The sequence below is a fragment of the Sus scrofa genome, chromosome 15 (genome assembly GCF_054392235.1).
Source record: "Sus scrofa isolate SSC_HxYL_T2T_F1_AM1 chromosome 15, Sscrofa_HxYL_maternal_Yorkshire_Landrace_v2.0, whole genome shotgun sequence".
In the NCBI taxonomy this organism is placed as follows: domain Eukaryota; kingdom Metazoa; phylum Chordata; class Mammalia; order Artiodactyla; family Suidae; genus Sus; species Sus scrofa.
Window position 1 is genome coordinate 90,753,720 of NC_139397.1, and position 14,029 is coordinate 90,767,748.

The window sequence follows — 14,029 nt, forward strand, 5'->3', positions numbered from 1 at the left end:
ATATTTTCTATTGTCTATATTCATTAGGGGTTTGTACAAGAGGATTGATTGTTTGTCTTTCATCAGAATAGGGCTGATGTTTGGCCAACTCAGGGCTCCAGTTATGGAAAATGAAGCTATCTGAGAGCTCCATCCAGGCAGGTTGCAGGCTGAGAGATCTGTACCTTCCACGTTGCTCTTTCAAAGGAAGGCTCTGGGCCGACTGGGAGCCCTTTAACCGCTTTAACAACACACTTGCTACAACCTTTCCTTATCGGCACAATCTCACAGCTCTCACAGCCTTTAAAAATTTCCCTGATTGCAATTTGCATTTCTGATTAGGTCTATTTATATGCAGATGAGGCTCTGAGGCGGTCCTCATCATAATGTTATCATTTTTGTACCTAATCCAGATGTGAACAACCACCCACCATTTTTCCAAAAACGATTCTCACCCAAGCCAGACTTGGCCTTTTTTTTTGCTTTTTCCATAGTACAAAAACAGATCCTGGTGATGAGAAGGACAGACAGAGCTTCTGGCTTTTTAACTTAATAGGCTGGTGAATGATCAAAACCATGTAAGCATGCAGGACCCCAAAGCATTATTGTGTACAGTAATACGGCAGAAAATGAAATGGTGTCTGAGATGATGTGTGTGTGTTGATTTTTTACAAATAGTTTACTCTATTTACTGTAGCTGCATAATCTCTAGCTGCGTAATTTCTCAAAAATTAGAATTAAGGTGTGGTTTCTGATTAGCAAGATACATGTACTTTTGATAAGAGATCCACTTGAGCTTATTTTTTCCCCTCTTTTTTTTAGTGTGCATTTGCATACAAACTTAAAAAATTTCATAAGATAATAAACATGAGGCAGCTTAGAGTGTGTGTGTGTGTGTGTGTTTAAACAGACCCTTCATCTCCAATAACTCCTCTTAGTTTGCTTCTATGCCAGCCAGATCTCTGATCTTTAATAACCTTTCTACTCTCACTCCTCTCACTTTTTCCATCTTGGGAGAAAGTTCTAGATCTGAAACACAAATAACCAAGCCCCCCGCTTCAGGAACAAAGCAATTGCTAGAAAAGGATCTTAAGGACCAGGATCCTTATCTCAAAGTAGGTTGAAGCTTGCTTGCTTTCCTCCTAGTGTAACCTCCTGCCCTTTTACCATCTCTAGGTTCCCGTGCAAATGATGAATCAGATGGAACTAGGGAGTGTCAGCACTAGTCTGTGAGCAGACCCTTAGTACAATTGTGTGCTCAACACTGGCCATTATCACAACCTTAACAGCCAACTTGACATTTCCTGACAGGAAGGATGGAGGGTTTTTTTTTTTTTTTTTAATGTAGCATATTTGCATATAATGCATAGCTTTTTATACTGGACGAGTTATTTGCTTAAGAAGTTGTACATTGGCCTTGTGGGTACATGTGTTTATGTACATGTGTGCGTGTGCATGCATGTGTACACTCTGTCTTAATCCTGAATGCTAAAGATGTATCTTTTCCTCAGAAAAGCACTTTGATGGAGAGTGGAGAAATTTAACATTTACACATTTTAAATAGGTACTTAGATTCTGCCTGTGTGTTTCATGGGGCTCTCTTTCTCATTTTATCTCAGCGTTTCCTTTCTTAAAGGAGAAAAGCAAATGGCAAATAATGACAAAAATCCTTTGAATCTGTTCGGCCTCAGAATTTTTTCCTTCCTCTCTGGTTATGAGTGTTGTCAGTGTTCTGGAATTATCTTCAATTCAACAACGAAGTCCATTGCAGAGCACTCCCTGGGGTCCAGAGTACCGTGTGTGGCTTCCTCTTCCAGCCTTTCTCATTCACCTCTTCCCACAACCCTTTCCTGACTGGAGATAAATTGTGTAAATTATCCAGTAAGGGAAGAAAAGAAGACCTTTCCTGCTTTAGGGAAGAAGTGACTTTCATGGATTACAAAGACCTTAGAAATGAAGTCCTGCTAACACATGAGGTGGGAGCTTCCGATGTCAGCAAAACAGGTGATTACAGGGGTTCCCTGGGGGTGCTGTGAGGAAACAGGAGGCAAGACCTGCCTGGAGGGGGCAGCCTTGCCTGCACACAGGTCTCCTCACTTTCCCCTCTTTGCCTCCACCCCTCTTCTCCTTCCTTTTGACCTTCACATTAGAGGATGACACTTGGAGTAGTCGTGACCTGTCTTTGAAATGCTGGGTGACTTGCAATCGTTCCTACGTTGCCAACACAGAGAAATTATCTGCTGATTGGCAGGGCAGTGCTATTTGCTGAACCTGTCAGCATGTGTCATCTTGCCTAATGCCTTTGCTCCAAAAAAGTCACCCCTCTCTGCCAGTCACTGCTCTGTCTGCTGCTATTTTTCTCCAGGAGTCAGAAGAGAGGAAAGGGGGGAAAACCATTTCTCTGGGCATCTAGTGGCTTCGACAACACCTCCCTCACGACTCTCTCCTGAGGACGCCTTCAGAATCCCAAAAACTTAGAAGGATCTTGCAGATGACCTGGATATATTCACTGAAAAGGAGATCTGTTTCAGAGATGTATTTGCAAGAACCCAGAGAGTGAGGAGAAGTGTTCAGTTATGTGCCTCTCTTGGTAACCAGGTCTCTTTCCTTAGCTCGGAGTCCTTGGCTAAGGACCTCTTTGACCTCCACAGATGGGGGACAGGAAGGCAGTGTGGACTAGCATGGGTGGGTTTATTATGCGAGCACTGAGCACCATGTCACCTGCCCGTTTATTTGGGGCCAGATAGCAGCCAACTCTGACCCGAGCCTTACTGCACATTCAGTGCTTCCACATCCTTCCTGTGGAAAAGTGCAGAGTGTCTTCAAGATTCCCAGCAGAAGTGTCCTTGGCTGGGAGTGGATGGGGCAGCATGGCCTGAACATTCTAGACCCTGAGGCCAGTGATTTTCATTTTCCTAAAGAGAAGCTTCCCTGTAGTACATGATTTGGAGAAAGAACTGGTGATAATTGCAAATTACACTTGGGTGTGCTTTCCTCACCAAATTTAGCTTGTTCCAAACTGTAGCAGCTCTATTGGTTTTTCCAAGAGCAGCCACAATACCTCACCACAAACCTGGTGTCTTAGCGCAACAGAAATGTATTCTCTCATGGGTTCTAGAGGCCAGATATTCAGGATGTCAGCAGAGTCGTGCTCCCTCTGAAGGCTCTAGAGGAGAATCCTTCTGCCCCTTCCAGATTCTAGCAGCTTCAGGTGTTCCTTGGTTTGTGGCTGCAAAGCTCCAACCTCTGTCACTGGATTTAGGCCTCCTCCTAATTTAAGATGATTTCCTCTCAGGATCCTTGTCTTAATTATGCTTACAAAAGACCCTTACTCCAAATGAGCCCACATTCTCAGGTTCCAAGGGGACATACCTTTAGGGAGCACAATTCACTAACCCGCTATACTCACCAGCTTTCATGTTTACCAGGTTCCCTGAGAGACTAACTCAGGGGGGGACAAAATCTAGGACAAGGGGTTGCAGGATGAAGGCACGATAATAGTGTCAATTGATGGCTGACTGATGGCAGGTGCAGTGCTAGAGATTCACAAATGCAAACGCCTTTGGTCTGTGCTATCACCACCCTTTCTGCTAGAGGAGAAAACTAGAAGCCCAGGGAGAAGGCCCCTGGTCATGCACCCAAAGAGGGGAAAATGATTTGATCTGTGAAGGTTGACTGCAAAGGCCACAAGTTTTGCAGCTACATGGAGAAGCCAAAGCCCTTCCTTAAATTGTATTGATTTATTGATGAAGTGTGAATCGAGCTCCAAGGGGACTGGAGTAGAAAGACACGAACAGGGGAATAGTTCCCGAAGCTTTTGGAGAAGCTATTCCTGACTTAAAATCCCCAGTTTGGCTTGAATATAATTTCCAATTAAAAAAAAAAGAAATGAATAAGATATCTGCCTTTAAAGATGCTTATAATTCTCCATGCTCCCAGTTTCAAACTGACGCTGTAAACCTGAGAATGAGAATTTTATTAGTATCGGTGATTGTGTCCATCAAGGGACTGAAGAACAGAAGTCAAGAGTGTCGTCACCGGTGGTGACAGGCTCTGCTGGGCTCGTGGGTTTATGACTCCCAGACCAGAAACCCCTCCCTTCTTCAAACTTCCCTTCAAGCAACTGTTTCAGTTCCTGATTTAGAACGCTTAAGTGTTTGAACTAAAAAATTGCAGAACAGATGTTACATAAAAGCAGAGAGGCATTTCGGGTTATCGTTACTGGTACCAGTCGCTTCTGTGCCATCCCAGCCTCCTTGCAAAACCTGCACCTGCCCTGACTGTCAGGGCTGTTTCTGGTACAGCCAGCATCTCCTCCCTTTCACCTTCGTCTTAGTTTTTCAGTAGGAAACCTCACTTCGGTTGTAGAGTAAATGGAAATCTGTTTCTGGCATCCTGATTTAGAATGCATTTTCTCATGGAAACTATTTTAAATAGTGATTTAGGAGGATCTAACACCTGAAGTTCTCACTTGTGGTGCATTATTAGACTCTTGTGGCCAACTAGAATTTCACAGTCAAGTCTGAGGACTTAGCCTGTCTCTAGAACTCTATGCCTGTGGGGAAAAATGCTTTCCAATGCTTTTGGAAACTACCCCTTTACAAAAATGCTTTGTAACACGGTCTGCTGGGGATTTGGGAATGACTGCACCCTCTAACCTATGACATCTCTAACTTGTTCACCCTAAGTCAGGGTAGGATTGAGTGCTTGAGTTGCAAGATGAAAAAGACAGGTTTTGTTTTTTTTTTCTCCTCAAGGAGAACATAGTTTTACTGTGTCCTCTCTCATTCATTGGCAAAAGTGAAATGGGCAGAAGTCGAATAGCAAAAAAAAAAAAAAGAAAAGAAAGAAAGAAAAAAAGGAGTAAGGAAGAGACATCAAATAGGATATCCTTGGGCTACTTGGATTCTGTGGTTGGTGGGGCTCAGAAAGCTTGAGTCTCTTTGAAAGGTTTCCTCAGGGTCTCAATGCTACAATAGACTCTTTCTGAAGCAGGCTCCTTGAGCTGAATTTTCATATCATTTCATATGAATTTCTATATCATTTTTAAAAGGTAAAGGGCCCTTTTATTCTGACTTTCCTAATTCACAGACCAAATTGTTCCTACATGGGAAGCCGGCTCCTCAGCTAGGAGAAGATGCAGAGGCAGCAGGGAGTCCTGAGTCACCAGTAATTGTCTTACTATTACAGAATTGTCACAGGACATTTTCCCTTAGGGCTGTGAAATATAAGGAAAAGAAATTAAACTAAACTATGGTTGGAGTGTAATGAGTGGGGGCTGTGGGTGTTTAATGGCACAGTAAGTCTGGGTTTACCCCTGGGGGAACTCTGGTTTCTCTTCATCAACCCAGGTCACTTAGCTATTGGCCTTCTGAGCAACAAACCCTCACAAACCCAGCTTCACTCATAAAGCGGGAAGAGCTAGAAGAGTTAGCATCATTTAGCATTTATTGAGTGCCTAATAGCAAAACAAAGTTTTGAAATAGTCTGATAGAAAAACAGCAAGTATTTTTTTTTTTTTAAATGAGACTTTTTCTTTCTTTGAGAGGTTTCCAGTCCTGTTTTCCTGGGATGTGATTCCTACTCTTCAGGATACCGTGGGGGTGCCATCCCTCCCTCCCCCAGGGGCATCCTCTCCATTTTCTTGGGAACACATGAGCTGGAGGCAGTGGGCAGAAATGCTCCAGCAGGCTTCCGCTTTGTGGAACGTGTATTTCCAAACTCTGTTCTAATTTGAGTTGAGCAGCTGGGGCTATTAGTTCCTGTGGAGGTGCCGCTTGCTGCCCTTCCTGCCTCCTGGCATGTGGGGAAAGTTCAGCTTTGCAAGGTTTCATTTGGGGATCAGATGGCAAAGCAGGAGTGTGCCTCTAGCGACTTTCAGCCCCCATTGGTGTGGTGTAAGAAACCCACATGGAGAGAAGGGGAAGGCCAGGGAATGAGAGGTGTTGACTTAAAGGACTATCCATGCTTTCTCCCTTGTTACCCTGATTTCATTATTTTGGTGCCACACACTTTGGCTAATTCCCACTTAGCTCCTAAATGGTGGAAAGATGGGCGAAGAGGGTAGGCAAGGAAACAGAGCTCAAAATAATACAAAGGGATTTGAGGTACCCTAGCTTCCTCTTGATTCCAGAAGGAACGAGGGAATAAAGTTGGGGAATGGCAGTAAACTGCTGTTGTGGGTTGGCATGGTGATAGGGCGGGCATGACACAAAGATGAAAAGTGATAAGGTAGAAATCTGGATGAAGGCTCTTCATGGCTAGAATTGCCCATTCCTGGAAAATTCTGGAGTCCAGTGAAGCCAGTGGCATCAGAAAGAAAATATAGCATAGTGGTAAAGCATTGATGTTTGTGTCAGTTATCTACTGGTGTGTAACAAACCACCCCCTAACTTAGTTGCTTAAAACAACAATCATGCATTGTTTCTCATGAGTCTGAGTTCTTGGAGTGGATCTTGGCAGGGCATCCTCGTGCAGCTGGGGCTTTGGATGGGGGCTGGCTGGTTTAGGATGGGCTTGTCTGGGATGATGAGGCTCTACTGTATTGGTTTCTCATCATCTTGCAAGCTAGGCACAGCTGCTCTCACACTGGTGACATCACGCTGAGTGTAGATACAGGAAGGGGTGGAAAATCAGACTGTTTCTACAATTCGTTTACCTCAGTGTTCAATACTAGGTCTGCATGGGTTCAAATACCAGTTTTGCCAGTTTCAAGCTGTACAAACCTAAGTTACTTAATGTCTCTGCACCTCAGTCTCTTCCTCTGTAAAGGGGAGAGTTGTTATGAGCAATGAATAAATATAAAGTGCCTGGAACAGTACTTAGTAAGCATTCAGTTTTTGCTGGAGGCTCTCAAAGAAAAAAGTCTCAAAAGTATATGTAAGGAATTTGCTTTCCCTTCTAACTCAAGAATTGAAAACTTCCATTCAAAAGAGCCACCCATGAGATCAGTTATTCTTTTTTCCCATTTTCTTCAAAATATTATATATATATATAATTTTATTATTTTTTAATAGTTATTTCCCCAATACAATTTTTTTCTACTGTACAGCATGGTGACCCAGTTACACATACATGTACACATTCTATTTTCACACATTATCATGCTCCATCATGAGTGACTAGATAGTTCCCAGTGCTACACAGCAGGATCTCATTGCTAATCTATTGCAAAGGCACTAGTTTGTATCTATTAACCCCAAGCTCCCAAACCACCCCACTCCTTCCTCCTCCCCCTTGGCATCCACAAGTCTATTCTCCAAGTCCATGATTTTCTTTTCTGTGGAAAGGTTCATTTGTGCCTTATATTAGATTCCAGATATATGATATCATATGGTATTTATCTTTCTCTTTCTGACTTACTTCACTCAATATGAGAGTCTCTAGTTCCATCCATGTTGCTGCAAATGGTATTATTTCATTCTTTTTTTATGGCTGAGTAGTATTCCATTGTGTATATATACCACATCTTCCTAATTCAGTTGTCTGTTGATGGACATTTGGGTTGTTTCCATTTCTTGGCTATTGTGAATAGAGCTGCAATGAACATGCAGGTGCATATGTCTTTTTTAAGTAGAGTTTTGTCCAGATATATGCCCAAGAGTGGGATTGCTGGGTCATATGGTAGTTCTATGTATAGATTTCTAAGGTACCTCCATACTGATCTCCATAGTGGTTGTCCACTCTCACCACTGTTGTTCAACATAGTACTGGAAGTCCTAGCCACAGCAATCAGACAAACAAAAGAAATAAAAGGCATCCAAATAGGAAGAGAAGAAGTAAAACTGTCACTGTATGCCGATGACATGATACTATATATAGAAAACTCTAAGGACTCAACCCAAAAACTACTTGAACTGATCAACAAACTCAGCAAGGTAACAGGATAGAAGATTAACATTCAGAAATTAGTTGCATTTCTGTATACTAACAATGAAATATTAGAAAAGGAATACAAAAAGACAATACCTTTTAAAATTGCACCTCAAAAAATCAAATACCTGGGAATACACCTGACCAAGGAGGTAAAGGACTTATATGCCAAGAACTATAAAACATTAGTCAAGGAAATTAAAGAAGATGTAAAGAAATGGAAAGGTATTCTCTGCTCTTGGGTTGGAAAAATTAATATTGTAAAAATGGCCATACTACCCAAAGCAAGCTACAGATTCAATGCAATCCCTATCAAATTACCCAGGACATTTTTCACAGAACTAGAACAAACAATCCAAAAATTTATATGCAACCACAAAAGACCCAGAATTGCCAAAGCAATTCTGAAGAACAAAAACCAAGCAGGAGGCATAACTCTCCCAGACTTCAGGCAATATTACAAAGCCACAGTCATCAAGACAGTGTGGTACTGGTACCAAAACAGACCTATAGACCAATGGAACAGAATAGAGAACACAGAAAGAATCCCAGACACCTATGGTCAATTAATCTTTGACAAAGGCGGCAAGAACATAAAATGGGAAAAAGACAGTCTTTTCAGCAAGCATTGCTGGGAAACCTGGACGGCTGCATGTAAATCATTGAAACTAGAACACACCCTCACACCATGCACGAAAATAAACTCAAAATGGCTTAAAGACTTAAACATAAAACAAGACAACGTTAAACTCCTGGAAGAGAATATAGGCAAAACATTCTCTGACATCAACCTTATGAATATTTTCTCAGGTTAGTCTCCTGAAGCAACAGAAATGAGAGCAAAAATAAACCAATGGGACCTAATCAAACTGACAAGCTTTTGCACAGCAAAGGAAACCAAAAAGAAAACAAAAAGACAACTTACAGAATGGGAAAAATAGTTTCAAATAATGCAACAGACAAAGGCTTCATCTCTACAATATACAAACAACTTCTACAACTCAACAGCAAAAAAGCCAACAACCTGATGGAAAAATGGGCAAACGACCTGAATAGACATTTTTCCAAGGAAAATGTACAGATGGCCAGCAAGCACATGAAAAATGCTCAACATCACTGATGATTAGAGAAATGCAAATCAAAACTACCACAAGAGGAGTTCCCGTTGTGGCTCAGTGGTTAACAAATCCAACTAGGAACCATGAAGTTGCGGGTTTGATCCGCAACTTGGCTTGGCTCAGTGGGTTAAGGATCTGGCGTTGGCGTGAGCTGTGGTATAGGTTGCAGACGCGGCTTGGGTCTGGTGTTGATGTGGCTCTGGCGTAGGCCGGCAGCTGGCATAGGCCAGCAGCTACAGCTCCAATTAGACCCCTAGCCTGGGAAGCTCCATATGCTATGGGAGCGGCCCTAGAAATGGCAAAAAGACAAAAAACAAAAACAAAAACAAAAAACTACCACAAGATACCACCTCATACCAATCAGAATGGCTGTTGTTAATAAGTCCACAAATAATAAATGCTGGAGGGGGTGTGGAGAAAAGGGAATCCTCCTGCACTGTTGGTGAGATCAGTCCTGTGAATGTTTAGCTGACTGATTGGTTGTTTGATGATTATGTGGGAAATTGAGAATGAAGACTGATTTCTCAATAAATCCTTACTGCTTCTACTGCGTCTGTGTGAGGGACTTGGCCTTGAATGTTCATGGGTCACAACTTGTTAACAGACACACTTCTGAGAGATGTGGCTACTCCCCAGCCCAATACTCACCCATGAATGTGCCAGCAGGACTGCCCCTTGGGGAGCAGAGCTGGCCTTAGTCTCTATTCCCATTACCTCTGCAGTGAGTGATGATGCTGTTTTCCATCCTCTGAGGAGAACTGAGGCTGCAAAGCTTTTCCTTTCCTCTCAGTTCCATCTCTGTGGCACCTCTGTCTTGGGGGGTGTGTTGTGTGATGGGGCTCGGCTACTTCCTGCTGCAGGGTCCCCTTAGCCTTCTTGGCAGGTACAGCCTTCCCCAGATTCTGGAAATTTCATTTCCAGAATGAAAATGGGACAGATAAAGGAATAGTAGCAGGAACTCTACGCAGGGGGCACTTAAGATTGGATTTCCTTTGGTTACCACTTTCTCCACCAAAAACAATGATTTTTTTTCCATCCTGGCCTGGAAAGGGTAAAAACATTGGCAAAGGGAGACAGAAACCCAAGCCAGGGGAGGGAATTGTAAGGAGAGCACTGAGCTGTTGCAGATGAGTTCAGGTTTCCTGGCTGGGAGGAGTCCCCCAGGGACTGCCGGGAGATACAGAGGAGCTTGCTGACCCAGACAGTGGTCCTGGAAGAATCCTCGGGAACAGGAATAGCGTTAGACGAATGGAAGCGGAGAATGTGCTTCAGTTCTTCAAAACAGAGAGGAAGGCAGCATCTGCAGACTGCTGTCTGGTGAGCTTGACTGTTATGCTTGGCCTGCCACTGAGATTCTTTTTTTTTTTCCCCCTTGAATAGTTTATGAATTCTTAGAAGAAAAATCTGTGATCACTAGGAATTGGCACGGGTTCACTAAAAATAAGTCATGTTTGACTAATTTCCTTGTTTGGTTTTACTGCAAGATGAATACAAAGGGGGACTGTTTTAGACAGAACATATGTGAAGTTTTACCTGTAGGTAAAATCTGTTATGATGTCTTTGTGGCCAAGATAGAGAACCACAGGCTGGAGAATGATGGTGGTGATGGATCAGACCCCAGGAGGGATTGTACTGAGGAGCGCTGGTCAACATGGCAGGAAGCCCTGGAGGCCTTGGGCAGGGCTCTGCAGACCCTCTTGCCTGCTGAATGCTTTCAAATGTGTAATGAGTTGGAGGACTTAGTAGCCTCTTGATCACGTTCATGGAAGGGTAGCTGGTGTGCCACATGACAGAGTTGGTATCCCCAAAGATCCCTATACCAAGAACAATGGGGTTTTTGTTTGTTTGTTTAACAAGCTTGGAAACCCTGGTGAGCTGTATAGGCTGAGAGAGCCATGGCTTGACAATCTACAAGCAGAAAATGAATTTAATTGTGGCCGTATGTTCAGTAGGGGTCAAACAGGAAGGCAGTCTTTCATGGTTAACATGAGGTTTCAAAGTCAGAAGGAGCACCACCCCTTTTTTTCTACTGTACAGGAAGGAGCTTTTTCTAGAGTCTTTAGAGGGAGCATGGACCTGATGCTACTTTGATTTTGGACTTCTAGCCTCCAGAACTATGAGGGAATGAATTTCTGTTGTTTAGAGCCACTTGATTTGTGGCTCTTTGTTATGGTGGCATAAGGAAGCTAGTCTGGAGCCTGTTGATCCTAGAGGGCTGCTTGAGGCATGAATAGGGATGGGAAGGGTTTGGGGTAAGAGGGAGGAGTTTAGCCTAGAAGAGTGGTGGGGAGCAGAGGGTTAGATTGACCAGCCTTCCACGCCATCGACCCCCAGGTGGTATTTCTGTAGAAATCAAGATGCTCTTACAAAACATGTCTAGCAGGACTCAATATGCTCCTAGGTAGGAGGTGGGTCCATGAGCTCCTGCTCTCCCTTGCTCTGGATGGCTGAGCCAAGACTTCCTTCCCCATCCAGCCCTGCCTGGCCAAGGAGGAGCCCCTCCCTTCCACGGTGCTTAGCATGGACAAGGGAGCACTGCATTTCTTCTCTGAGTTCCTTCCAGACTCAGGACTTCTAGGGTGGAGTACAGAATGAGAGGAGGTGACTCCTGACATTCAGTCTTTCCATCTCAGAATAAAGGGAACTGCATGGTAGAAGTAGAACTTAGGACTTTGAGAAGTAGCTGTAGTGGCCCATCACATATCTGGCACAGGTATTGTGAGGTGGTGAAGATTTCTCAGAAGATCCAGGTGTCCACCTGGGCAGGGCTAAGCACAGTGGAGCATGATCCAAGGAGTGGTGTTCCAGTCTTCCTGTGTCCTGAAGGGCTTCACCACCTGCACAGAGGGCAGACAGGCATCCTAGCATCATGCCTGGTCCTGGCTGTGAAATATGGGCACTGCCTTCCACCAGGCTTCCTCCAGGTTGTGTTCTTTAGCCTCACATGTAGTTTGTGGGCAGCTCAGGGAATAATGAGAAGTACTGGATGGATGGGAGTAGGGGATGTCTCTTCCTGGATCCTGTGGCCGTGTTGCTTCCTGTGTACCCAGATCCTCAGCTGCTGCTTACTTGGGCCTCACATTCTTGGTTTGAAGCCTGGCTCTGCTCTCTGGAGTCCTGGTCCCCTTGTAGCCCTGTCTCTGTGTCACCTGTCCTTTGGGTTGGAAGCTCCTGCATGCACACTGCACTTCTTATCAGTCTTGATGGGTGTGGCCTCTCCTGGCTGCCCTCACCCTGCAGTCTACCCCTAGCTCTGATCAAAGTGTCCCTTTCTCTACACCTTCGAGCTGGAAGAGTGGAGGGGATGGGAAGCCTAGTGCTTGAAGGACTGAGGCTGGCTTTGAAATTAGTTACCTCTAGGCCACCAAGTCACAGGGATTCTGCCTGATTTGGAAATTTCTGGAAACCCTTCCGCATCTGCATGATAGTGCTGATTAATATTTAATGTGTTTCTAATGTCTTCAGGCTGAACCCCATAACAGCACGATCTGAGGTGCACATCCCCTGTGTTAATCTCCTACTGCTGCTGTAACAGGTTATCACAAACAGATGTGGATTAAACCACAAATTTATTATCTTAACAGTTGTGAAAGTCAGATGTGCAAAATGAATCTCAATGGCTAAAATCGAGGCGTCACCAGGGCTGAGTTTCATTCTGGAGGTTCTACGGGAAAATCCATTTTCCTGTCTTTTTTTTTCAGCTTCTAGAGGCTGCTTGCATTCCTGGTTAAGTCTTTCTCTTGTTGCATCACTCTGACACTGGCTCTTCTGCCTTCCTCTTCCCCATTTAAGGACAGTTATGATTACACTGGGCCCACCTAGGGTAATTCAGGGTAATCTTCCCATCTTAAGGTCCATTTATTAGCAGTTGTAATTCCATCTGCAACCTTAACTCTCCCTTGCCATGTAACCTGAGTGTAGCCTAACATATTCACAGAGTCTGGAATTAGGACACGGACATCTTTGTGCCCCATTATTCTGCCTACAGTACGTCTCAAAGAATTGCCCTGGAATTCTTAGAAATCCTCAAGGATGTGCTCCATTGGTGGTCACAGCCATTCTGAGCTACCATCATTATGCAACTTCTGTCCTCTTATTTCTCTCCTGTCTGACTCTTCTTTGCCCATATCTATTGCCCACTCAACCACCACCCCAACACCCCTGCCTTGGGGCCGCTGGTCCTGGTTACCTGTAAAGCCTCTGGTTCTGAGATGCCAAAGCACTGGTTCCACCCAGAGGAAGGGAAGTGTCCTCTCTCCTGAGTAGCTTTGGGCCACACTCTGTCACGTGGGTCCCTGAACAACTCTACTTATGCTCAGAGCTTCATCATTTGGTCAGCTTCTGGTCTTCCTCTCTTGACAGAGTAGCATCAAATCCCTCTAGAATAACAGGTTCATCTATTTTTATCATCATTCTTTGAATCTATCCAAGGAGACAGAAAGGAAACACACCCACACCACCCCCTCCACTTCCCCCACAATTCCCCTGCTCCAAACTTAACCCTCTTGACCGCATTAGTTCCTTGATAGATACTCTCATTCATGTCAACATACACTTGAGGGAGAAGCAGAATAAAGGAGAGGTATTGACTGTCCAGTGACCTCCAGTGTGGGAGGATACAGAACAACTCATCTGGGGCAGAGAGGAAATAGGAAGACCTCTATGCCTACGTGTTTTAAATCTAAAAACCAAGAAACAAATAATGTTTTCCTATTACTAACTATGAAGATCAATGCTGGTACCTTCCTTTGGTCCAAATGTTGGATGGCCCTTTCTGGTTTGATCTGCAGGTAAATCATGAGGGAGCTCCACAGCCAAGGAGCTGCAAAGGCCGCACTTGTAGGTTCAGTTTTAGTGTCCTAGAAAGTACTGAGGTTAAAGATCGCCTCATTAAGTGGTTATGTGGCAAATGCCATGAAGTTTCAACTAAATAGACCTACACAAAGTGGACAACTGGCTCTAAAAGATATCTGCCAAAACCCTCGGGTTGCATCTAATTCTACTAATGCAGGCACATCTGAGCAACAGAAAAAAATTGCTGAGATAGTTGTGGACCATGG

General features: G+C 44.0%; 1 protein-coding gene across 24 annotated transcripts in view; it reads left to right on the forward strand.

Moving 5' to 3' along the window:
- The window catches only part of MYO3B (myosin IIIB), a 453,696-nt gene that overhangs the window by 90,037 nt on the left and 349,630 nt on the right, over nt 1–14,029 (forward strand). For 5 of the 24 annotated variants that reach the window (XM_084999452.1, XM_084999451.1, XM_084999453.1 and 2 more), the window contains exon 1: nt 10,095–10,286. The exons of the other annotated variants lie outside the window; for them this stretch is intronic. The gene's annotated coding sequence lies outside the window, so the exon portion shown is untranslated. Of the gene's footprint in view, nt 1–10,094; nt 10,287–14,029 lie in introns of those variants that run through there. 24 annotated transcript variants of the gene reach the window in all.